Below are 7,619 nucleotides of genomic sequence, written 5' to 3' on the forward strand. Positions count from 1 at the left end.
GGAGGGAGGACAAACCATACTAACATCACTACTATTTAACCACCATTGACTTTAAGAATTTAAGGTAGAACTTTGAGGTATAACAGGATTTCCAAAATTTCTCAAGACTCTCTTGTTTGGCCAACTCCCACTGGGGGTTCTAGTATTATTCCCTAACTAACTGGCTCACCTATGACTTAAACTATTCTTGACACCATTTCAGGCTGTTCATACTCAACTTTTTACAGCTACGGCTGAAGCTTGTTCCAAGTTATACTTCAACTACACTGGGTAGAGAGAAGAAACAGAATAATTACTTGCATGTATGTTTCCAGACTTTGTGTCATTCTAATTGATATGTTGCAGGTTAATAAACTGCAAAAATATTTCTGCAACTAAAACTCAGCTATATTCCCTCAGAATGTCCACTGGCATCTTGAGACTTTGTTCCTCAGATATTTGGGATGATGCAAATTCTGCTCCATTGCCAGCAATTGCACACTGGCATTCGGGCTCAAGCGTTCAGTTCAACAATAGCAATCAGTGTGGGTAAGTCAGGGCAAGCCAGAACCCAGAACACACGCGCGCACCTAGCGCAGATCTTTGCTGTGACTCTTTTGTCTGTGCAATCTATTGAGGCTGTGCCTTTGAGGTTAGAAGCAGCACAGCCTTTGGAAAACATGTGTGTATGCCTGCTGCCATTCTCTGGCTTCTGTGTTTTGGCTACCTGCCACTGAAATGAGTGGCTTTCAAATCGCTTGAAAAGTGAAATGGCACTTTTGTATAATTTTAGAACAAGGGAGCTACTCTTAATCTTTTTAAACTGACTTAGACACTTGTCAGTTATTTGAAGGGGTAACTTTGTCACCTATGTAGTCATTCAGGTTCTTAAAAAGCAAGTACACTATAACAATTACTTTTCATTGGCTGAAAATGTAAGCACTAAAACCATTATTTCACTTTAACTTGATTCTGAGCATTCCACATCTTCCCTCTAGAAGTCACACCTCCTTCACCTATGTGCATGTTTTACATGTTGAATAAAGGACACCCAGGACTTTCCCACAATTAATCTGAAATCCTTTTGTTCTTTGGACATTTGTCTATTCAATAGGATTTCTTCATTGGGTTTAGTATCTCTAGGTTGCTATTTCTCTTTAGTATTTAAAAATTCATTTTTGTTTTTTAGTCTTGTCATAATATATGTAAATGATTCTGGACTTGGGTAGACCTATTTGCATCATGGGGTGGGGAGCAATTCCCTACTTATTATCATATTTTTAAATGAAAATATTTGCCTGGCTGGCACAGCTCAGTGGTTGAGCAGCAACCTATGAACCAAGAGGTCATGGTTCAATTCCCGGTCAGTGCATATGCCTAGGTTGTGGGCTTGGGTTGTGGGCTTGGGCTGCGGGCTTGATCCCCAGTGTGGGGCATGCAGGAGGCAGCCGATTATTGACTCTCTCTCATCATTGATGTTTCTCTCTCTCTCTCTCTTCCTCTCTGAAATCAATAACAATATATTTTAAAAAATAAATAAAAATATTTATAGCTCTGCACAGAAAAATAAAAATCTAAAGTTTTTAGTTTTAGTGTACTTTGAATATTACCAGCAGTTTTAGAAACACAAGTAAAACAGAAAAGTAAGGGTTAAAAAAATCTCACACAAATAAATAAAAAACATCTGGCCTGACAACTTGTATAAGTTCCAGACTCCTGCAACTTCAAACTGCCAAGCGTTAAACCTCTGAAAGTCGAGATTTGTAATGGAAATGCTAAGTGACCCTTAAAAGGCTTAAAGGGACACTGTCAAATAATTTAGGGTCAAATTTTGACCAAGTTTTAAATTGTAATAACTGTGGGGGAAATATGTTCCAGATTTTATATATTTTTATGACTTTGAATTTATTCATGAAAATCAATGAAAGCATAATGGACATTGCCAATTTAGAACTCTGCCTTTGGGTCATATAAGTCATTAAAAATGAGCAAAATGTTTCTATGATCAGAGATCTGCTGATAGAAAACCCATGTTATTGCTACAAAATCAACATTTAAGTCATTTGTCTAATGCTGCATCACAGTCAAGTTACACATGCCTATGGGTAAGCAAATGCCTACACATAAAAAAAAAACCCTAAAAATTTAAAATTGCAGTATGAAATACTAGAGTTGTCAAATATCCAAATCCTGCTTTATTATCATTAATATTTACCATTGAAAGATCTTATGTTTGTATACTGTACTTCTGTGCTTTCTTTATACAGTACTTCCATGTAATCTGGCCCCCAAATTCTGTTGACAGAGTTCAAACTATTCCAAAGGGATGAAAGGAAATCTAAATTCAAATATTTTCAATTGGTTTCTCATCAGTCTTTCATGTTATTACCCTAGCTTATTCATGAGATTCAAATCTTGTCAATTCTTTCCAAATAGTCTCCAAAATAATTTTGGGTACTTTTTCCTGAAATCCTTGAAGATCCAATATAATCTTGATTTAAAGGACAAATGTTTAACAATATTAACTCTATCAATTTCAAACCTCTGCATACACTGTTCTGTGCAAAGTTCTGATAGCAAGAAGCAAACGGATTATTGTTAGGACATTCTCAGGTAGGTTGAAGCACTGCACCACTGACTAAAACACATCCCGAGGGGAAAGTGGAGTGGCATAGGTATACTATGCACTAATTAAATCGAAGAGAGTTGCCATTTCTTTTTCCCACCCCTTAAAAATTCATTCCTGCAATGGACTTTTCAACAGTGGTAAATTGCAAAGTAAGACAAATGAAAGAAAGGTGAATAATAAATTGTAAGCTTGCCAAAATATTTACAGAATACTCAAATGGCATCTGCAGTGATTAAGTCTGATATGAGAAAGGAAGGTGCAGAGGCAAATACAAAAGGTGAAAGAGCATGAGGATAGAAGATTGTGAAGTGCTCTCCTGACTAGGGAATGGCTATCTACAACAGGTGTGAAGAAAGTATTTTCCCTTTTGTTTCTTTCCCTCCGCCTCTACCATCATCGGGTGAAGCATTAGAAACTGGTCACTCCCAGAGGCAAGGTGTTCCAAAATGCTAGTAGATAAATGTGTGGTCTGATCTGATATGGCAAATTGGCTGTTCCCATACTTTTCTTTTATCTGCTTCCAGTCAAGCATGGGCGAGCTGATGAGAGAATGCTTGGGTTTACTGAATGAATGAGTGCTGGTGTGTGTGTGTGTGTGTGTGTGTGTGTGTGTGTGTGTGTGTGTGAAATTAAGGGAACTCAGATGGAAAGGGGTGTTGCCTGACTGGGGTCAGAGGACAATCGTTTTGTGTGAGGGAAAGGAAAGCTGTGTGTGTGAGAGGAGAGAGAGAGAGAGAGAGAGAGAGAGAGAGGAGGAGCTTTTAAAGAGTACAAAATTCAGAGGGCTAACACTGCTTGTCATCAGTTACTCTTAAATTCCTATTTCTTCTTCTCAGGTTAGTTTGTGTGCTAAAGTCTCTGTCTGCCGGGTTAAAAAGAAATGAAAACAAACAAGGAAGTTTACACCACAAGACATGAATAGAAAGATCAGCTTGTGACTGAACACCACATAAACAAAGAAATACTCTGATAAGAACAACCACCTGCCACCAAGCATTTGTCCAGCAGCAACTGGTTACAAGCAGACACCTCTTTAGTGGCTGTGGAGTGAGGCCTGCAGGGGCCCAGTGCCAAGATCCTCGGCCTGGTTAATGGCTTTGCTTGCATTGATTTAAGCCTAACCTTAGCTCTTAGGAGGCACTTTTGCTCGGCTGCCATGATTCTTTCCAAAACAATCAATAGTTATGAATACACAATCATAAAACTTTTTTCAATAAAGAAAAAAACTGGTTTAAAGTGTAATCAAAAATCAGTGTGACCATTTGAAACTCTCGAAGTATTACTGCAGATTACTTGCATTGGTGCAGCAAAAGGTCATGCAGTTATATCTTCTCTTAAAATCAGTGAACACATAATAGTTTTTGCGGCTCCGAACAAGAATCATTAAACAAATTCATAAATCAATGAAGCATACAGCTGCATTACTTTAATTATCATTTCCGCTCAGATGGTTGGTTTATATAGTTGCTTACTGTTTCCCAGGATTACACTAGAAGGGCTTGGTTGGACCACCTCATACTTTATGCTGTCCTAATTTAAACACTAGTTTCATTTTTTAAGGACAGCAAGGCGTTGTCTTTGAAAGCAATTCATTGTGAACGTTTTTGTTGTATGTTTTGGGTTTTGTTGTCATTTATTTTTTGACGTTTTAAGCATCTGGCTCTCAAATTCAAGAATTTGCTTTATTTATGTTTATTTAGCCAGGCTGAAGGAAATCAACCCAAGTTTTTAACAAGGTCATCTTTGCTCCCCCTTTTCATACCCACCCCACTACATAGACCCAACACACACATTGAACCTTTTATTGTGAACAGAGTGGAATAGATATAAAAGAGACCAGTGATTTTAAGAAGTGAGATATGTAATACTTTCAAATATATATATTTAAAGTGAGATTCTGCATAGCACTAGGAAACATTACAATCCCAGAGAATTGCTTTTGTCATGATCCTGTTTTAAAACACCAGGAGTAGTTGAATTAAATTAGTGGTGTGGGTGTGTTTGGTAGTGGTGGTGGTTGGGGGGGGTGATGTATAATCTTGGCTGTAGAAGTTAAGATGCAATAGACCTTAAGGCTCTGATGCTCTTTAATTCTGTGCACTGCTCTCCAGGCCCCGGAAGTGGCAGTGTCACCTCTATGGTTCTACAGGGCAGCCCCGCCCCTTAAACTCTGTGGTGGGAGTGGCAGCCTGGGTGATGCTTGAATGCTTTGGGGTCATTTCTTTTTCGTTTCTTGAAAAATAGCACATGTTTGCAGCCAAATAGCTCCATGGTCTTCTCCTACATATTCAAAGCAGTCCTATAGGCTTCCTTTAATCTGTCCTTTCCCTGTCCTCTTTCTTTTAAACAGCAGTGTCTCTGCTGCTATAAATTCTCTGTTGCTGGCATCTGCTGAGATGAGTGATTAAGTCCATGCGCTGCACCCATGAGCTTTTGTCAAATGGTGGTTCAGCCATACACTTAGTGTTTTCTTCAACACCAAGTGAGCACAAAGGAGAAAGTGAGAAAAAGGAGAACATGTTTTCTCATTTTTTTTGCAATATGGATAAGCTGAGAATTTTCTATATCTCACAAGTTCTGTTTCCTTTTGCTTAACAATTCCTTCTTCAATTCATCTTTTCCTTTTGCATTTTGCTATAAGCAGTAGAAGGACCCACACCGAATCTTCAATACCTTGCTTAGAAACCTCCCCTGCTAAAATATCCAGTTTCATTGCTCTCAAGTTCTACCTTCCATAAAATGCTGAGACACAATTCAGTGAAATTCTTTGACACTTTATAACAAGAATTGCCTTTCTAATAATCAATAATCTGGTTTCCATTAACCTGTTCCTCATTTCCATCTAAAACCTCACCAGAATGACTTTTAAGTTCATATTTCTACCAATATTCTGTTCATGAGGATGTATACATTCTCTAAGAAGATGGAAGCTTTCTCTCTAGTTCTTTCCTCTTTCTTCTGAGCCCTCACCAAAATTACCTTTACTGTCATATTTCTATAAACAGTCCTTTCAGAGCAATCTCAGCTTTTTCTGGCATTCACCTCAAACTCTTTCAGCCTCTACTCATTGCCCCATTTCCAAGTCACTTCCACATTTTTAGGTATATGTTACAATAGCTCACCACGTCTCTATACCAACATCAGTCTTAGCTCAGGCTGCCATAAAAATATCATGGATTGGGTGGCTTAAGGAACAGAAATTTCTCATAGTCCTAGAAACTGGAAAGTCTAAGATCAAGGTACTAGCCAACTTGGTTTCTAGTCAGACCACTTTCTGGCTTATAGGTGACCATCTTCTCATTATGCATTCACACTGGGGAACGAGAGAAAAAATGAAGCAACAGAGAGACAAAGACAGAGAAAAAGATATATCTTCCTTTTGTTACTGGCCATAGTCCTATTGAATCAGAGTCCCTTGTGACCTCACTTTACCTGAATTACTTCCTAAAAGACCTCATCTCCAGATACGGTCACATTGAGGATTAGGGCATCAACATACAAATGGGGGAGAGGGGCTGGGACAGGATTCAGTCCATAACACTGATGCTATAACAATCAAACATGTGGAACATGTAGGGTTTGAATGAAGATCCATCATTGAGGTAAAGATAGTTTGCCAAATTATTCCTTCTAATTATGGGATAAAAATGCCACAAATGTGAAGTGAGTATTTACATTAGTGAAAAATTATAACAATTTCAAGAAATATGATTGTGATCTATTTCTACATAAGTATAATGGATACCTTTCATTTTGCAAATATTTTGCAAGCCTGTGTAGGCAGCATTGTATTTCCAGATGAGTAGTTCCCTGTCCATCTCCTTTACCTTCTGTCTCCAACCCAAATATCTGTCATGTTTCTCAGCATGCATTTTAGCTTTGGGTTAACAGACACTACTTTTATAAACTTGCTAAAGAAACTGTTATGGAAAAGCAAAGAATCATATCTTGTCACAGAAAATCAAATGTGAAACAATAGAAGCTAGAAACATAAAAAATTATTTATTCATAAAATTCAAAATCTAAGAGCAGATCCAACAAAAGCTCAAATCTCTTGAAATAGTACTTAGGAAAGTGAGTAGAATACTCTCAATTGAATGTCTAGATTTTTACCAACAAATTTTAGAATATGATTTGTATTTTTCCTAAGCCTTAAACTTTACATCATACATATAAGTTTCTTCCTTTCTGTCTTCTTTTCTGTCTCCCTGCTTCTCCCCCCACCACTCATTCTTTCATTAAATAAGTATAAATCTAGGACAGTTATGGCAAGTAAGAAAAAGTAGTTCACCTGAATTTTCCAGGTGCTGTGTAGATTCTGTGGCATTACTATTCATAAAGATGAAATTGTGCTATCCATGTATTTTTTACTTTGGCATTAACAGGTTATTTAATTACCACTTCTTTTTTTAATGATTTCATATAAATAATATTTGTCTTCCAATTACTTTCAGGAAATCATTTTGTGGGGATAAGAATAGATGGGACAATGTAGCAGGATGCACAGCTTTTAAAACCTATTGGACCAATGTGGTTCTTTCAAAACTATTATATATCGGAATACTGGCAGCTGTTCTTGAGATAAAATTTACTCTTGGGGGAGAGAGGGAGAAGGAGGGAAAGAGAGAAAGAGATCTCTCCCTTCCTTGGATGTGGCCCCAGGTGGTGACTGACTTAGTCCATCAGAGTTGCTATAACAGAAATACCATAAAATAGGTAGCTTATAAACAACAGTCATGTGTCTCTCGCAGTTATGGAAGCTCAGAAGTCCAAGGTCAAGGCACAAGGGGACTGGGTGTTTGGTGAAGCAGAGTTTCCTGGTTCATACATGGACATCTTTTCACTATCACCTCGCATCGTTGAAAGAACATGGGGACCTTTGTTTATAAAGCTCCAGCCTTTTTCTACCTCTCCAAAGGCCTCACCTCCTAATACATTCACCATACAAATTTTGGGGAGACACAAACAATAGTAGTGACGTCCATCTAATTACCCATTTTTTTTTAGAATA

This window comes from Myotis brandtii, unplaced genomic scaffold (assembly GCF_000412655.1).
Source record: "Myotis brandtii unplaced genomic scaffold, ASM41265v1 scaffold21, whole genome shotgun sequence".
Classification (NCBI taxonomy): Eukaryota; Metazoa; Chordata; class Mammalia; order Chiroptera; family Vespertilionidae; genus Myotis; species Myotis brandtii.